Source organism: Furipterus horrens, unplaced genomic scaffold (genome assembly GCF_987537825.1).
Source record: "Furipterus horrens unplaced genomic scaffold, mFurHor1.1.pri manual_scaffold_5, whole genome shotgun sequence".
Classification (NCBI taxonomy): Eukaryota; Metazoa; Chordata; class Mammalia; order Chiroptera; family Furipteridae; genus Furipterus; species Furipterus horrens.
In genome coordinates this window covers 169,457,685-169,477,397 of record NW_028327175.1, presented here as the reverse complement: position 1 = coordinate 169,477,397, position 19,713 = coordinate 169,457,685, and the positions used below count along the sequence as shown (strand labels likewise).

General features: G+C 42.7%; 1 long non-coding RNA gene across 1 annotated transcript in view; it reads left to right on the top strand.

The window, feature by feature from the left end:
- Positions 1–18,410, top strand: part of LOC150010369 (uncharacterized) — a 28,970-nt gene extending 10,560 nt beyond the window's left edge. The window contains exon 5 of the long non-coding RNA XR_016511405.1: positions 18,316–18,410. This is a non-coding gene — a long non-coding RNA (uncharacterized LOC150010369). The remainder of the gene's footprint in view (positions 1–18,315) is intronic.
- The last annotated feature ends 1,303 nt before the right edge of the window (positions 18,411–19,713 follow it).

The following is a 19,713-nucleotide window of genomic DNA, read 5'->3' as shown; positions in this document are numbered from 1 at the left end:
ACTGTGGGGTGAAAAAACAAATTTTATCTGCCCTTTCTAAGTTATTCTGGCTTGACTATTAATCAAACTAACATGAGGCATTAACAGGAGAAAATGTCCAAATTTTATTATGGATGTACATGTAGGGGTGTCATAAGAATGTGGGACCCAAGTATGCATTGGGCAGTTAAGGCTTATCTGCTATTCTGGACAAAGGAGAGGGAAACAGGAGTATGGGATTTCAAAAGGAGAGTACTAAGCAATTTACAGATAGATAAGAAAAAGCAAAACTGTGGTAAACAAATTCCTGCTGAGCCACCCAGAAACAATGGGACACAGAAGGGTTTCCAGCAAACAGGCTTTGCTAGATTTCTGCAACCTAGGCATGTGCCCTGACAGGGAATTGAACTGGTGACCTTTCAGTTATGGGACAGTGTTCCAACCAACTGAGTCACACTGGCCAGGGCTGAGTCTTTAATTTTTTAAAAATAACCTTGTCTTGCCCAAGGCTCACCAGAGCCCCCTTCCTCATTTCCAGACAACTGATGAATGACCCCAGCTCCAAGCTCCTGTCAGGTCAGTTGAAGCCTGTTAGAATGGCCTTACAGTTCAATTTCTCCTCCCATCCCATGCTGCTTCCCTCACTTTCTGCACGCAAATCTGTGGGTCAGCTTTCGTTCTCTGTGTCCTTTGCCTCCACACATGCCAGAACTTCATCTTACAACATTTTTCGCCTGTTCCCTTTGCCTGTGTGAGGACATGCAAGGAAGTGGAAAACTGTCCAGCCTAGCCCCTCAGCCAGGCTCTTCAGGAGAACAAGTATGGAGGTGTCCCCACATCACCGGCCCTCCAGTGTATCATGTATACACAACACTGGTGTTTCCCTTTGTTTCTACTGCTCCAGTTGCTTCTGGCCAACTAGTCCCCAGTTTCCCCTCAGGGATCCTCTCGAGTTTTTGCCCCTGCTTCTCTCTGAGATGCACATTCAGGTGCCCCAAGAGTGAGTTACTGATTACTGTGGTCAGCTGTCACCATCCGCATCCCTTCTTGGCCAGAACTTCTTGACCAGGTACCTGGCCAGCCCATGAGATCCCGACTTAAAGTCCAGGACCCACCCTGGGCCAGTTGCTGTGCCCAGGATGGAGGAATTGTGGTTCGGAGCTCTGGGGAGGTACCTAGATGGAGGTGTAGCATGGCCTGCACTCTGACGTCCCCAGGAGAGGGCAGCGATGTGTGGCATATGGGTACATAATGTCTATCCTTCCTGCTGCAGCGGCTGCTGACTAGAAATTATGAAGAAACAAACTGAGATCCACCTATTAGCATTTGTAACTGATTTTACTATGAGTATGCAGATCTGGCTTTGTGATGATTATATTCATATTTGTCAATTTTTTAAGTGTTTGAAACATTTATGAGACTGAATCATTAGATTAGGAAGAGTGTAATTTAATGTTTAAATGTTTAGGGAAATCTACTTTATTAAAATTATAAAATTTCAATGTATTAATTACAGAAATAGTATGTGAATACTTAAAGATATGTTAACTGTTTCAATTTTCCTATATTGCACATTAGACAAATGGAGAATTAGGTGTTTCTCTGAGGGCAGAGGCCCTGAACACTAAGGAACTGCTATGGAGAGCCCCCTGGGGTGCTGGGAGCCCATCAAGGGAGCAGAACCTGTGCTGTCTGTGCACCAGGGAGTGGGAGTGTACCTGTTCTGTGCTCTGCCCCACAGTCCACCTGGGGCCGGTGGGAAGGGCTGGCCCTGTCCACTAGGATGAGGGATTCCCTGCTGCTTGCCCCTCAGTCCTAAACACATGCAGGCCTGATGTTTGCCCCAAGGTTCTCTTGAGTTGAGTTATGAAAGCTGGGGAAGAGATGAGAGCCAGATAAGGGCAGGAAAGGCCTCTGCCTGGCAGAAGCTTCAAAGGCTTTCTGCTTCAAAGCACAAGCCACACCGAGCACCAAGGAGCGGGTTGTATCTCAAGCCCAGCTCCCCAACCCCTCCTGTCCAGGCACTGCTGGTATCCTTCTTTCTGTGTGTATGAACAGGGCTAGGGTAAGAGCCTGGCAGCAGAATTGGCCTTTTCTCCCGCTAAGCATGCCTAGCACAGTCAATACCAGCACAGGGAATGCCGGGTGCCAAGTGGGTCCACTCGCCCAGGAAGAATAGCTCTTCCAGAGGCTCATCTTAATTTGCATTCTTCTCCAGGCCTCTGCCTAGGCAGGCCCATAGGGCTTCCCTAGCTCCTCAAACCAAATGCTTTTCTACAGTTTGATGTAGTCTGAGTTTCACACTACATCTATAACCCTTTCTGTGGGGATGAGGGTGAGGGCACAAAAAGGTTCTGGTCAGTGAGCCAGCTATGGATGTTTACAAAGCACATAAGGTGGTTCTATTTGTATTACTTTATTTAAAATGTTTAATTAGTTAATACATTTACATGTAACATATTATACAATTCAAAAGGGCATTAAAGGGGACATTTTCCTTCTACCTATGTCCCCAGACACCAGTAGCCCGTTCCTAGAGGCAAATACTGTTACTAGTTTTTCATATATTTTTCCTGTCAATACATTATGGCAGACAATGCTGGCTGAACACTCAAATTTATTTTGTTTTAGCAACAGAATCACCAAAGTTTATCTAGGTACAAAACAATCCATGAGAAAGACTACATTTCCTAGCCAACCTTGCAATTAAGTTGAGCCCTGAATTTTGACCAATAGGATGTATGGAAAATTGATGTGTGCTTCTTTCAGGTTATACCATAAGGGGAAAAGTACACTTAGCATTTGACAAAATTCACTATCCTTTAATGACTAAAAACTCTCAACAAATTATGCATAGAAGTACTGTTCTTCAGCATAATAAAGGCCATATACGACAAGCTCACAGCTAATACCATACTCGATGGTGTGAAGTTAAAAGTGTTTCCCCTAAGATTAGGAACAAGACAAGGATGCCTATTCTCTACATGTCTATTCAACATAAGTCCTAGCCAGAGCAATTAGAAAATAAAAAGAAATAAAAGGAATCCACATCATAAAGTAAGAAATAAAAGTATCTCTCTTTGCAGATGAGGTGATATAGAAAACCTAAAGACTCCACAAAAAAGACTTCTAGAACTAATAAATGAATTCAGTAAAGTTGTAGAAAGCAAAATCAAGATACATAAATCAGTTGCATTTTTATACACTACCAAAAAACTATCTGAGAGAGAAATAAAGAAAGCAATCCCATGAACCAACTAAGCTAATAGACATCTCCATCCAACAGCAGAATACACATTCTTCTCAAGTGCATATGAAACATTCTTCAGTATAAACCACATGTTAGGCAATCAAATAAGTCTTAAATGTTTAAAAGCTTGAAATCATACAAAGTATGTTCTCTCACCACAAGGAAATAAACTAGAAATCATTAACAGAAGGAAATTTGAGGAATTCACAATTATATAAATATTAAACAGCATACTCCTAAATAACCAAAAGGTCGAAGAAAAAATATCACAAGGGAAATTAGAAAATATATTGAAATGAATGAAAATGCAAATATAGCACACCAAAATTTATACAATCAACAATGTTTATATGGAAATTTATAGCTGTAAACGCCTAAAAAGAAAAATCTCAAATCAGTAACCTAAACTTGCACCCCAAGATACTAGAGAAAGAAGATCAAACTAAATCCAACAAAGACAGGAGGAAGGGAATAATAAAATTAATGCCAAAATAAATGAAATAGAAAATAAAAAATAGAGAGAGGGAAGAAATGAACAAAATCAAAAGTTGATTCTTTGAAAAGATCAATAAAATACACAAATCTTTAGCTAGACTGGCAAAAAGTACTCAAATTATTAAAAAATCATGAAGAAAAGAGGGGCCATTATCATCAACTTTTCAGAAAAAAAGGATTATAACAGGAAAAGTGAAAGTAGTCCCATTTACAATAGTATCAAAAACAATAAAATATTTAGGAATAAATTTGACCAAGAAAGTGAAAACTTGTACACTGAAAACTATAACACACTAATGGAAGGAATGAAGAAGACACAAATAAATAAATGGAAGGATACCCCACACTCTTGGATTGGGAGCATTAATATTGTAAAAATGTCCATACCACCCAAAGCAACTTACAGATTCAATACAATCTGTATCTAAATTCCAATGGAATTTTTTACAGATATAGAAAAAAACTATCGTAAAATTTGTATGGAACCACAAAAGACCCTGAAAAATCAAAGCAATCCTAAGAAAGAAGAACAAAGGTAGAGGCATCACATTTCCTGATCTCAAGCTCCATTGCAAAGCTATAGAAATCAAAATAGTATGTTAGTGGCATAAAAACAAGCACACAGAGTGGAGGAGAATAGAGAGCAGATAACATGATTATCTATGTAGGCTTTTAAATATTCTTTAGCAAGTTGAGGAAGTTCCCCTCTATTCCTGTTTACTAAAGATTTTTATTATAAATGGGTTTTGGATTTTGTTAAATGCTTTTTCTGCATCTATTGATATGATCATGTGACCTTTTTATCTTTATTTTGTTGATGTGATAAATTACATTAATTGATTTTTTTAAAGTATATTTTACTGATTATGTTGTTACAGTAGTCACAATTTTTCCCCCTTTGCTCCCCTCTGCCCAGTACCCCCCTTCCTTCCAGGAATCCCACCCCCCCTTAGTTCATGTCCATGGGTCCTGCATATAAGTTCTTCGGCTTCACCCTTTCCTATATTATTCTTAACCTCCCCTGTCTATTTTGTACCAACCAATTATGCATCTTAATCCCTGCACCATTTCCCCATTTCTCCCCCTACCCCCTCCCAGCTGATAACCCTCCAAATGATCCCCATACCTATGATTCTGTTCCTATTCTGGTTTGCTTAGTTGGATTTTGTTTTTATTTTTTAGATTCAGTTGTTGATAGTTGTGAGTTTATTGTCATTTTAGTGTTCATAGTTTTGATCTTCTTTTTCTTAAGTAAGTCCCTTTGACATTTCATATCATAGTGGCTTGGTGATGATGAACTCCTTTAGCTTCACCTTGTCTGGGAAGCACTTCATCTGCCCTTCCATTCCAAATGATAGCTTTGCTAGACAGAGTAATCTTGGTTGTAGGTTGCTTTTCATCACATTGAATACTGTTTGCCAGTCCCTTCCTGCATGCAAAGTGTCCTCTGAGAAATCAGCTGATAGTCCTATAGGCACCCTCCTGTAGACAACTCTCCATCTCTCTCTTGCTGCCCCCAGGAATCTGTCTTTATTTTTCACCTTTGGCATCTCAATCATGATGCGTCCTGACGCGGTCCCCTCTGGGTCCAGCTTGCCCGGGACCCTGCGTACTTCCTGAACCTATATGTTCATCTCCTTCGCAAAATTTGGGAAGTTTTACTTAATTTTTTCAATTCTTGCTTCCTGATTCTGCACTGGTTGACTGTTTTTTTCTTCCTTATGTTCCAGATCATTAATTTGAACACTGGTTTTCTTCCCTTCACCATTGGTTTTGTGTGGATTTTCCTTCATCTCACTTAGCATAGACTTCACTTCCCTTTTGCGTTTGCCGTACTCAAGCATATTTGTCAAGCCTGTGAACATCTTTATCACCAGTGTCTTGAACTCTTCATCTGTTAGGTTGACTATCTCCTCATCACTTAATTCTCCCACTGGAACCTTGATCCATTTCCCCTTTTGAGCCATACTTCTCTGTCTCCTCATTCTGACTGCTCCTGTGTTTGTTTGCCTCTGCGTCCCAGGTAGAGCTGTCACTCCTGTTACATTCTAAGGTGAAGAGCCTTAGAGATTCATCAGTACATACAGGCGACCTGTTTCACCACGTTGTGGTGCTGTATGTGGGGTAGTGGTCCGAGCGGGAACAATGCCTCCTGCCCAGCACTCGCCCCTTTTCCAGGCACCTCTCCCACTTCTGCACCAGACTGGCACTCCTCTAGCTGTTGCCCTGGCCATCGTTCCCAGAGTGGGTGGGTTTGCGGACATTCTAGGACTGTGGGCGCCCTTTAAACAAGCGGACTCTGCTGAGAGACTGGCAGTTGCTGCCTCCAGCCCAACGCCCACTGGTCTGCATAGTCATAAGCAATGAGGTTTGATTTTCCCTGCTGGGATCATGAGCTGCAAGATCCGGTGAAGTGCTGGGAATGCTCCCCAGGTGTCCCTCCCAAGTTTTTAAAACATGTGACTGCACTTTCTGCCAGCCTGCTGCTGCCACTTCTGCTGCTGCCACCACACTGTGTCCTGTCTGCCCCGGCTCCACCCCTCCTACCTGTCTGGATGAGTATTTCTTCTTTATATCTTTGTTTGCTGGACTTCCATGCAGTTTTATTTTCTGGAACTTCTGGTTGTTTCTGGTAGAAATAGTAAAAACCGAAACCAAGGAAGCTGAGATGCAAGATTTATTAAAGGGAACCTGCTGGGCTGTCTCAAAGGAGAGAACAGCAGCTGGCGTACAGGATGACAAGGTTTTAAAGGGAGGGATAGAGGATGACTGGAACAGGGTATCGGGGCGCCTAGTGATTGGTTTGGCCTGGGGGTAACGGCAGGAACAATGGGTTGAGTCTGGGGGTAACGGCGCGAACAATAGTGGGAACAACGAGGCACTTGGTGTTCTGTTGGGTATGTTGTTCGGGAGAAGGTACTTGGTGATTTATTGGGCATGTTGCTGGGGAGAAGAATAGAATAAGGGAGTAAAAAATGTTCTACCTCCTACTGGTGCTTTGCAAGATTTGAGGAACTTTTCACTGGACTTCTCAATAGTCATTGTTTGTGATTTTTACTTCCTGCTAATCAACTTATTGGGTGGGGGTTTTGAGGCCCTTACTGAACCTAAGAGTTTCTAGTTTTGAGGTAGTTGTATTCCTTCTTAGTTGTGGAGGGAAACGCAGCGTGTCTGTCTATGCCTCCATCTTGGCCGGAAGTCCAAGTTGAGTATACTGGGTATGAGCAAGAAACTTCGAATATGGGGGGTTAAGCTCATGGGTTTGTGTCAAGAAATCTCCAGTATGGGGGGTTGAGGACACAACCAGATTCAGCCACAGCCACAGGAATCAACTGAGGATGGGAAATAAAAATTCTAAGTCTAGGGAAACTAAAGAATTAGAGAAAATATTAGAGCACTGGGAAGAAGATCCCCAGACCCAGAATTAAGAAAACAGAAAACGGTAAAATATTGCTATCTCCTTTGGCCAGAGGAACCCAATAAAGGGCAATCTATTTTCTGGCCTCAATTTTGGTCTGATGAAATGTGGATTTATCAAGCCCTGATTTTGTATGTGACTGATCAGGCATCAGCTTCTAAGGAAGAGAAGGAATATGCTCTCTGCTGGTTACAACCTACCAGCAGGTCTATAGGTCTCTTACCTATAAGAGAAGAAGAAGATAAAGCCTGGGACCCTCTGTCCTGTCTCCCACCGCCTTATGACCCTGGCCAGCTGGCGGCCAACTGGGCACAGGCACCGTGGACAGACAGTACAGATGAATCAGTCAGGAACACCTAACAGCTGCCCAACTGGTAGCTGTGTCCATGACACCCACGGCACTGGCAGGAACTTACTCTAGATTAAAATAAGAAATAGAACAATGTAAGCAAGACCTGAAGAACTTTCCCATTCCCTCAGAGCAGCCGATGTTTCCCCTTAACAAGGTCTCCATGGGTCCAGGACATATTGGATGTCAAATGCTCCTTCAACAAGCACTGAAGTTAGAAACTTCAAGCACAATATGAAGCACTTGGTAGAGGACCCCTTTGGATTGGCAGAACAATTAGATCAGTTCCCTGGACCCAGCATATACATGTGGACGGAATTAATGTCTATACTAAACATCTTCAGTGGGGAAGAGAAGGGAGTGATCAGATGGGCTGCTATGAGGATATGGGAAAGGGAACATCCTCCCGGTCAGGAAATTATCCCGGCCTAACAAAAGTTTCCCAGTATAGACCCTGAATGGGATAACAGGCTGGAGGATAGGGCTCAGATGAGAGACCTTAGGAGCCTCATCATCAGGGGAATCAAGGAGTCTGTTCCCAAAGCACAGAATATCTCCAAGGCATTCGAGATACAGCTCCATCAGATTCCTACAGAAGCTCAGGGACCAGATGAGGAAGTATTCTGGTCTAAATCCAGAGAATGCTGCAGGACAGGGACTCTTAAAAGTCACCGTTGTAACAGAAACTGGCCAGATATTTGTAAGAAACTGCAGAAGGTAGATGAATGGGCAAGATAGATAGAGCAATTGAAAAACTCCTCAGGAAAGCTCAGAAAGTGTATGTTAGAAAAGAGGAGAAACAGGAACTTAAAAAAGCTGAAGAATATCTTTGCAAATCTAGGCCTTCACCGTGTGAAAAAGAACAAGAATTGGAAGCATGTTATAGTTTAAAGAAGTAAAGAGTATTTAGAAAGTTTGTAAATGTTGCAGAAGGTTTAAGAAATGTTGTAATAATAAAATGGAAAGTTATGGAACTTTTAAACCTAGGAAAAGGAAACCTCAGCTGCCTGTGTTCTAATTTTATAAAAGTGTACCTTCGTCTGTTCTGCTGTGGAATTCTCTGTTTCTGTTTTTGACCAATAAGACCTAGGAAAAGTTGTCTGTAAACCAGTTGGTAAAAATTCCTTTTGCCACCCAGGACCCAGAAAGGGTCATTCAGGGCTGCTGGGTGCTCCAGCCTGGGCAAGTGAGCATGTTTCTGCCAAGGGCACATCTCTCTAGGAGGCCAGTGGACATACTGGAGAGAGAGGGCCTAGCTATCTGTGTTTTGAATTATTGCTCTGTTTATGCTCTGAAAGGAAAAACTGAGGGTTCCCAGGGGAATTTAAAACTTCACCTGAAGGAAAGGGAACCAGGGAAAGTGTAAGGTATATATATAAATGAAAAGGGTTGTTAGAAGTTTATAAAGGTTTTGAAAATAAATTGTATGGTTTTAGTAATGGAAGGTGTAATGCATGGAAATGCAGTTTTGAAGGACAAGGATCTTCCTTCATGCCTTTATATTTTTCTCCATACCTGAACCCTCCAGTACTTGGCATTCTAAAGAAGTAAGAAGTGACATAAGGTTCCTTTGCATAAAACTAATAAGACCAGTTGCTAATGGTGATTTTGGCAGCTGAGGCTTTGACTGGGATGTCATACCTGAAGAAGGCATGCCTAGGATCTGGTTGTTACCAGAAAGCCCTGAGGAATGGAAGCTGACTTTCAAGGCTAATGAAATCCCATGAGGGAAAAGCCTGAAACGTTGGTTGGTTGTGCAGTTCATGGCAATCTTTCTATGGAGGGAATGAAGGTTGCTTCCCTGATAGATGGCTAGGAGGAACCTTAAGGCACAATGGAAAATGTGAAGGACTTGTAAAAAGCATGGGTTTTACGGGCAAGGCCAGATGGCAGGTGTGTGGCTCAGCTTCTGTGCCCAGAGGGCAGACTGAAGGTCAACCTGAATGTTCTTTGTGCGAGTTCCAGCAAAACAGACGTAAAAAATCATATGTGATCAATTGCCGCTCTTGTTGTGTTTATGCAAATGAACAGGCTAAATTAAAACTGGACTTAATGCAGTCCCTTTAATAACAAGGAGGATAATCTTAAGGAGAAAAATCATGATTTGAGGAAAATCACAATGCTCAGTGGTAGACTATAAACTTGTGCAGCTAATTGTCTTTAAAAGTTTGTTTTCATTTAGAAGTTAAAATTAGGTTTGTAAAATCGTCAAAAATGTTCAATCTACAGGCAAGGAGGACTTTTCAAATTTCCACTGTTAAATATCATTCCAGCAAAGGCCCTGTGACTGGATGTGTCCACAGTCTTACAGATTCAGAGGCTGGTTTGTGGATTATGTTGTGTGAATTAATATGCATATTCTTCCTCTGTTTGCATAGGGTATGAGCCTATAATCTCATTATCTGAGTAACTGTCTGTACGTATAGGCCTCACTTAAGAAGTCCATCTGCATCACCACCTCCTGAGACTCAACGGTTTGGCTGAACTAAGTGGTTTGGTTAGTAAAGTGTGCGGCAGTCTGTGGGCTTCACTTTAAAACTGGTTTCTCTTTTTCTGTCCCACCGCTTGGACAGAAAGGGCCCAGACTTCTGAGAAGGGAAGAATCCTAAAATATTCCCCTCAGCCCAAACTAAGTTTAGTATGCAAAAGGGCTTTGAACAGGTGTGATATGCCATGCATACCTTCTGCCAGAGAAGTTGATTTTTTTCCTAATTTAGGACATTAAACATTAATCCCTGCCTATTGTCATCTAGTGGTTATAGTTTTAATTATGCCTTTTAACTATGTTGCCAAATCTGTTGCCCCCAGAATATGACAAGGATGCCAGTTTGTTCAGCAGTGCCAGCCCTTGGAAACTGAGCATGCCACTGCCTGGGGACAGCCAAATGACCTGGACTTTACAAAATCCTTCCCCGTGTGGGAAGGCCACCCTCCCCTCCTCAGTCCCACTCTATTAGGAATTTCTAGATCCAAGGGTAGGTAGGATGACGGCCATGTCCAGCTTGAAGCAGCTAGAGGAGCACAAGACTGTTGCCCATTGTCCTCTATAAGATTATAAAGAGTCTTAAGTCTGAGAGGAGGAATTGTTACAGAGTAAGAGACTGTAGTTGGAGAGTTGGGGAAGAAGACAGCCTTCAAGATGCCTTTGTATAGCTATGGCTGGTAGCTAGAATCTTAGTTATACAAATGGTTTTGGTTCTTCCAAGGCCCCAAGGAGATGGAAGGGATTTTGAATATAAAATGGTGATGAAAAAGAGGTCAACAGCCCCTGGTGGATCATTTGATCCTCACATGCCATTGGGGTCCCTAAAGGAGTTCCAGATGAGTTTAAGGCTAGGAATAAAATAATGGCAGGGTTTGAGTCAGTCCTCTTCTGGTGGTCAACAATTAATAAGAGTGTTGATTGGGTAAACTATATGTATTATAATCAGCAGAGATTTATTAATTATACCAGGGATGTTATAGAAGAAATAGCTCAATAGTTAGATGCCAGCAGTCGAATGACCTGGGAGAATAGGATGACACTGGATATGATGCTAGCAGAAAAAGGAGGTGTATGTGTAATGCTCGGGGGATAGTGTTGCACTTTTATCCCCAATAATACAGCTCCTGGTGGGACTATCACTAAGATTCTATAGGGACTGACCACCCTAGCAAATGAACTAGCAGAAAACTCAGGCATCAACAATCCTATAACAGGATGGTTAGAAAACTGGTTTGGCAATTGGAAAGGAATGATCACATTAGCTCTTGTCTCCCCTCCCTCATAGTAGCAGCAGGCGTCCTTACTGCTTTAGGCTGCTGTATTCCCTGCATCAGTGTTGTAGTACTTTGTGCTCTAGGGCACGGAAGTAATTCCAGAAGACAGAATGTGGAAAGGTCGGAGGGCTGCCGCTAGCTCAGGCAGGATCAGCACTGAGCAGTGCAAGCACCTTCCTTTTATTGGATTTTGCAGATATGCTAATCAACAGGGAGGGTCCAGGAATGAGCTCACAACAGAGGAAGCTTAAAGGATCAACTGAAGAGAACACTTCCTGACAAACAAGTCTATATAGCATCCATAGACAGAAAAACAGAAATCCAATCACTTATTCTTATAAGGCTAAGGAACGGATGCACAGTTCAGAAAGCAATCAAGGTTAAACACCATTTGTACTTAGTTTTGTTTGATTTCCTTATCAACATCAGGGAAGATGGAGTACTCAGCAAGATTCTTTTTAAGTCACAGGATGTCTTTAAGATCCTGAGGCCTGAGCAGTCAGAGACTGTCGGCACCAGCGAGTCCAGCTCGCTGCTCAGATCATTAAACACCTGGACCAAGAGGCATGTAAACATACCTCAAATCAGAAGTCTTGATTTCCAGCATCAATCAGAGGTTTAGTTTAGAGATTAATTGAGACTGCACTAACTAAACAGATGCCAGTAATTTACCAACAGAATAATCTCCTCCTGGAGGTTGAAGAAAATCCTTGCTATGAGGCAAAGAATAGAGAAATCCTCGTGAGTTTTGAAGGGACAAGTTAGAGGTTTGAGTAGTCAATTTTCCAGACGAGATAGGAGGAATCGTTAGGGATAAAGAAGCAAGCCAGTGACTCTCAAACCAGTAGGAGATAATTAACAGATGAATCATGGAAAATGGGCAAGGAAATGACATTCTGCAGCTCCTCACACATATCTTGGGATCAAAAGAAGGAAGATTGTTGTCACCAAACACAGAGAAATAGGAAGCTGTAGCTAGATAACTTTGCAAATAAGTTGGAGATAGACCTATAACTATATTACCCTTAGTTAATCACACCCTGAGTTTAGTAGTTAATTGAGTTAGATTGTGAACCCGGATTAATCAGTAATGGAGAAACGGGGGGGGGGGGGGGGGGGAGCTAATTGCATTAGTATAAAACCAGTTTTCTCTGTCTACTTTATGTGCACATTCTCCTGGTTGGTGATGTGTCCGACTCTGCAGACTCATGAATAAACACCTCGTTTTGCTGTTCAAGTCCTGTGTCCCGGTTTTTACTGTGAGCATTTCTCACATGAATGATGCAATTTTGATGTGGTTGTGGGAGAAGGCAAGCACGGCATTTACCTATTCCACTATCTGGACTGGAAGTTCCAAACTATGATTTTTCTTTTTAATATAACTTTTATTTTTTTATTTATTTCTGATTGCTGGACAGGATGTATTGAGTTAAAGGAATTGCTGTTAGTAGTGCTTTAGTAATATGGTGGTAAAATTTAGTAATGTGTGTGTACACAAGTGATCCATAGTCACATATTTCAAAATACTCACTTTTCTTCTCCATTTGCAAGAAGGATGAGGAAACTTTTCTCCAATATTTCCTGTGAGAACCTGGTCAAGCTTCTGAAAGTAAAACTTACGGAAGTGTGGGGTCACCCTATGACTTAGTCCCCCTAGAGTTTTTGACTCTCAGAATTGTCCACACTGAGCCTCCAGCAGCTCATCAATTACAGTTTAGGACCCATCCTAGGACTGATGCCCACAGAGGTTCCTGCATATGGATGTCTCCTTTGGTAAGTTGTGATTCTTTGTACTTGCCTGTTGGTATCTCCAACTTTGGGAACAGCAGTTTGCCCTGTTTCCTTACTTCTCTAATAGATCTAAGAAGAATCGTTGATTTTCTAGTTTGTTCAGTTTTTTACTAGTTGTTAGGATAGGGGATTAACTTCTAAGCCCCTTACATGTAGGCATGCCCCTGGCTGGTTTGGCTCAGTGGATTGAGCGTCAGCCTGCGAGCTAAGTGTCGCTGGTTCGATCTTCCAGTCAGGGCACATCAGAGAAGGAAAACTCTGACTCCAAAAAACCTCCGCTGCCTTGCGGCATACCTCTTCAGGGGAAAGGCTAAGGGAGTAAACCCCGACAGAAAATCCGGAGCCGGAGTCCCTAAGGCGGTTTGACGTTGTAGTCAACACCGGCAACTCCTGCGGCGCACCTGAAGCCAAGCTGTATTGACTCCGTCTTTCCCTTGGACCCTTCAGCTGCGAAGAGAGGAGGGGTCTGCTGCATGGGCAACAGCAGACCCTCCATATCACCCTGCCCAGGCTCTGTAGCTTCAGCTTCACTGGAGAGGACACTCCAGCGTCATCGCAAGATGTCGATTCAACACGGGAGGAGACAGATACCGTGTCACTCCCGAGTCGGACTGCACAACCATTCTCGGCGGTGCAGATAGACTCTTAAGAAGCTACACCATCGTCTCTCGAGACGGACGGCTGCCGACGACGACGACATGTAGGCAGGAAGCTGTAATTCTCTTTATTAACCTTTTAATGATTTGTAGGAGCTGATATTTGGAAAAGCAGTCCTTTGTGGTATGAGTTGCAAATTTGTTTTCTCAGTTATTTGTTGGTGTTTGGGCTTTGCCAATGGTTGCTTTTGCCATCCAGGCTGTTATTTATTGAGGGGAAAGCTCATCGACGGGTTCTGAGGAAACCAGGAAGAGCAAGACCAACATGCCCCTGCGTTCCTGGAATGTCCAGTCCATTTATGCAAAGGAGAATCAGTTCAGTAACAATAGCACCAGAAGTGAACAGAGATCTGGACTCCAGGTTTGGTCCTGATGAAGGAACTATAGGGCCTGTGGCTACCAAATCTAGAACTACACCTACACATACAGGTGGAGAAACATGCTCTGTAAAGGAAGAGACTGGCCCAAGGTTTCATGGTAGCACAGCTCTGGAGACTTAGTGCAGAACTCTTTTCTCTTTATTAAAAAGCTACTTCTGACCCGCTTTGGCTTTTGTAAATCATCTCATATAGTGAGGGGATAAGATCAAGATTTGAACTGACTCAGTCTGTGCTGTAGGAACATTTGCACTAGAAAGTGGGACTAGTACATCTTGCTGGATGAAGACAGTGCAGTTAGAGGCATCATCTGCTGGGAGAAATGCTCTGCAGGGAGCTGCCAAATGGACACATCCAAAGTGGCATTTCCAGGGACTTGGCCCCTCCCACTGGCTACCCCTCGACCTCTCCCATTCTAACTATGACTAGATAGGCTCTGAGTCCTTCTGCAATGAGAAATTTCTCTCAATTCTGGTTACTTTGAAGTAACAGAGGCAGGGTAAATGCTTATTTCTTTTCCTTTATTTTCTAGGTTTTAAAATGAGTTGGTATTTTCTTTTTAGCATCATCCAAATATTTTCTTTTTCTTTTTAAGGATCATTTTAAACTCATGCATTTGAACATATTTGGTGTGTTTTAATCCAATGCAATTATATATGTTCAAATTGTTCCATTTTTAGCAAAAGAAAACCTCTTTTAAGGTAGATCCTAGGTCCTTTCTTTCTATCAGCCTACAGTGATCTTTAAGAGCTTACTTGATATCTAGTATGACAATATGTTCCAGGCTTACCTTGGACATTTTCTGCCCCAAGTCTCCAATCAGCCATTTCTCCAAGGAGCTCCTTAGATATTAAAAGGCCACAGTCTGGACTCAATTGTCTCTTGGGAGAGCTTCTTCATGTTTCCTGATTGAAACATGAAAATTAGAGTATGGGTGTCTCTTACCTAACTCCAAAACGGATACTCTGTCCAAGGCTTAAATATAAAAAGGGAAAACTTTTTGTGCTTCTCTAAGATTTTACAGTTGTTTCTCAATGTAAGGCAAATGGGTTTTCACTCTGCCTCCATACTAGAATGTCCTAGGGAGTTTTTAAAAAACACTGATCCTTGGATCCACCCCCAGAGATTATGGTTTAACTGGACTAGGATCTTGCCTTGGATATAGGGTTTTTAAAGGTGTGAAGCAATCAGAAGATGGTAGCCAACCCTGGTTGCACATTGTTTATCATTCCACCTGGAGGGATCTAAACAACGCTGTTGTTCATGTCTTAAAAATTGATGCAAATTGTATGCTACTGAGTGTACCATATCTACACTCGTTCTTTTTCCCTAACATCGTTTTGCTGCAGCCTGAATTGATACCTACACCTCCATTATTCTCATTGTAACTGTTGTAGCACGTTAAAACCTTCCCTTTTCCCCATTATTTTCTGTTCCCCTTTACTGCAAAATAGATGTGCAGTTAGTTGTTCAGGTCAAAAATCTTGCAGCCATCCTCGACTCCTCTTTCTCTGACGTCCAACATCTAATCATTTGAGAAATCCTCTTAGCTCTGCCTTCAAATATATCCAGCATCTGATACTTTTTTTATCCCTTCCACTGCTGCCACCTGGTTCTACCTACCATTGTCTCTTGCCTGGATTATTACAATAGCTTCCTAAGTGGTCTCCCTGGAAGAACCTTTGATCCTCTACAATCTATTGTCTCAAAGCAGTCAGAATGATGTATATCAAATCATGTCACTCCTCTTCTCCAAACTCTCCAAAGGATTCCCATTTCTCTCAGTAAAATTCAGTAGTTCTTACCATGGCCTTCCAGAACTACATGGTGCTCATCTCTACCATCTCACAACCTTCTGATCTTGTTTCTTATCCCTGTTCCTCACTCATGTTGCTTTAGCCACACTTCTCTTCATAATGTTCCTTGAATATAACAAGCCCATCCCCACCTCTGGGCCTTTGTACTTGCTGTTCCCTCTGCTTGGAATGTTATTCCTGAAATATTCATAAGCTCCAGGTCTCTGCCCAAATGTTATTTTATGAAACAGGCCCTTCATGGCCAGCCTGTCTTCATCACTCCCTGTCCGACTCTTAATTAGTTTGTTGGGTTGGTCCAGACCTTTATTATATAACACAGAAAGGTGACCATATATGTTATTGGCGAGATGACAAGACCTTGGTTTTTGTCTTTTTTAAGGAAAGATTTTTGTCAAGAGAGAGTTTATTGGCTGCAGCAAAAGCATACTCATGACAGTGCAATAAGGACGAGCTTAGCATAGAAGAAACAGAAGAGCCTGGGGGGGGGGGCTGCTTTAGCTCACTGGGAAGTCAGAGAAAAGGGGGCCTTGGAGACAGGTTTAGGGGGTTAGCTCAGGACCAGCTGTTGCTGCTTACTTTACTGTTCCCCTGGTTGCAAGTCTTGTGGGTGTCCCTTAAGAGTTTAGGAGATGCATGCTGTGGGAGAAGAAGAGGGGGAAGGGAAAGGCATACGCATGCTTCCCAGAGGGAAGCGCACACTGGGTCCTTTATCCTGAGGGTTTTTATTTTTCTCTTGCAGGCCCACCTAAGATTCCCAATCTTAGGGGAGGTCTCAGGAAAGCATCTCAATAGAATATTTGGTTTTTAGGTGTATTCTTTCAGAGCTGTGGTCTCCACTAATTGGTTGGTGCTAGGGCAGAGGGTCATTAGTCAAAGTAGCTGGTCCTGATGTCAGCCATGGCATTACTTGTCTGGTTTTGCTGCTTTTCTGGGCCTAAGGCTGAAATAACTGAGGCCTAGATGTTACCTTTAGTGGGGGAAAGTCAGGAGGTCTAATTTGCATGACCAGCGATATGAGATGTCAAGGGGTTCAAAGCACAAGACCAGTGACATTCAAGGGGAGAAAAGTGAGAAAGACTCTAGGTCCCTCCTGGTGAATGAAGAAACTACTCAGACACTCACCATCTGAGGAAGGGAGAGAGGGGGTTTTCTCTGAGGAAATCGCCCTTGTTTCTTTATTAGCCAGGGTTTTTATTTACTTTCTACATGGGAAATGCATAATGAAAAACATGCAGCCCCTCACCAAATGGTTGGGAGTCATAACAAAGGGAAATGCAGCTCATCAATACCGGGTTGAGGCGCCCAGGTATTTTACACAAGTTCAAAACATTTACTCTTGCTTAATCGTTCTGTTTTTTCACACCCTACTGACAAGAATTTGGGGCTGTTTAGAGAAAAACAGAGCAGGAGGTCTTTTCCTTAAAAGCCACTTGGTATTTCTATTCTATCTTTAAAACCCCCACAGGGTGGGATTCAGAGCAGGCCTGGAAGACCACCTGCTGGCTAAGGGCCCAGCCAGGGGGTGGCTCCGCATAGGGGTCAGAGTCTTTTAAACCAAGCCTGTCTGCTTCCCACAGCTCCCCATGCCTGCCTGTCCCCCACAGGAAAGGTTACCCTGGGGTGAGGTCTTTGTTTTCCCAGTTTTGCTCATTGCTAGGCACCTGCGGCTATCTGCCTTGCTGACCTTCTGTACCTGGCCCATCATCCTTGCTCTGGTGATGTCTAACTGCCTACCACAGATATACCTGGGAAGGAGCATATCCTTGAAAGGATCACCCCTCCCAATCTAGGGATCCCTGACACTATCATTCTTTACGGTAACTGTTTAACAAATGAACACCCCCCCCCCACTCAAAACACACCCTTCACCTTTAAACATAGAAAGGATTCGAGGGGTTAAAGCAAGATACCTTTTCCTTCCCCTTCCCTCCCAAACATAAACTCTCAAGTATATACCTGCCTACTTGTCCCATGGGACATTAGTAACTGGACATGGAGGGAAGGCAGGCAGGGCTGAGAAGTATTCAGTCTGGACCCTCTGATTTCATCTACTGTCTATGCTTACAACCCAACGCCTCTTCCCCACAGCTCACCTTCCTTACCCAACCCCACCCCAATTGTATGCCTGGCTCTGGCAAGAGAAAGAAAAAGTAGTCAGTCATAGGCACTGATTCTTTTCCCTCAATAAAATGGTGTTTCATTTTCTTTAATTTTAAAATAGTCATGGATGTGAAAAGCAGATTGCTTCTGAGTACTCAGTGTATTGGGAAAGAGGACATCCAATCAGGTAAATGAAACAGGCCAGACTCCTCCCTATTCTCCCATACCTACTACTTTCTCTATAGCCATATTGGTTCAGGGCCTTGATTCTGCATGAAATGACCTCTTTACCCTCTCTAACTATCCAAATATTCTATTTTGAAGGGCCAATTTCAGACCGGGATTTCTCCACATTGACCCTTGCCACCTAAAGACTATTTTCCAAAATTCATCAGAGATTATTGGGAGCAGCAGTCTGGTTTTGGGTAAGTTAAGGTGTGAACGCTGGCATTCCAAACTTGACACCAAGTTCTTTTCCGATGGTTCCCAACCTTGGCTGCAGCTTTAGGAAACATTGTTGCCTAGGTCTCACCCCAGAGATTTTAATTTAATGGGCCTGTGGGTGTGACGTGGGCATCAAAATTTTTTAACATCCTCAGGTGGTTCCTCTACGTATCCAAATGGAGAACTTTTAGCTTTTCATCAAGGGCTCTTTCTTGCGTTCTCCTAGTAGTTTGCATTATTATGGGTTCTCAATTTATCAAATAAAGAAAAGGGAACCTGCTAATACTTGTCAGAGATTTGCTGAAGCCTTAAGTCCAAAGCCCACAGATATAACTGTTGTTGATTTGTAGGGTTATTGAAATTCTTGCTTTTCCAAGTGTGGGCCTTAGACCAGTAGACCACCAACATCCCCTGGAGCTTGTTAGAAATGCAGAAACTCCAGTCTTGAGAACTGTGAAACTTTCAGCACAAATGATTTTGTCCACCTCCTACACTAAAAGACTCGAACAAATGCTAGGATAGTTCTAGCAGCTCAAGGCCGTTTCCCTGAGAAGCCCCAGCCCTCCCTTGAGTCCCTGGCATGGGAAAGCTCAAGACTGGTTCAAGCCAAACACCTGACACCTGACTATAGGTCTCTGACCTCCCTTTTCTTAGAGCACTTAAAACAAAAACAAAAACAAACAAAACACACACACACACAAAACACTTATTAACTGTAAGTCCTTTCTCTGTCTCTTTGAGATAAATTTATATCTCCTGAAACCCAGAATGTCATTATTTTTCAAGGACCTGGGAGCCCTCCCTTTGAAATGTAATCAGCAGGACAGATAGGGTTCCATCTCCCAGTCTCTGTGGGAGGGTAGAAGCCTAATGCATAAGCTAGCCAATTAGCAGACATAGCCTAATCACATTGACCGATACCCCCAACCTGCTTTTTGTAATTTTCTACCGCTTTGACTATGTTCAAGTGTCTGCGTGTCGGCCCACCCCCCCACTGCCCCACTGCTTCAACCTCCCTTTAAAATTCCAGTCACCTCTGCACAGAGCCCAGTTTTATACTGAGGCCTCTCCTCTACTGCACTCATTACTGAATAAAATCTGTCTTTTACTGCCTTTAACTAGTGTCGGCGTTAGTTTTCCTTTAACAGTCTCCATTTTAACAAGACCTTTAGGTGATCTGCATTAAAGTTTGAGAAGCACTGTTTTATAATATTTATCATTCCCTCAGTGACTTCTAATAAACATACCTGAATGTAGACAGGAACTATAATGCTCATT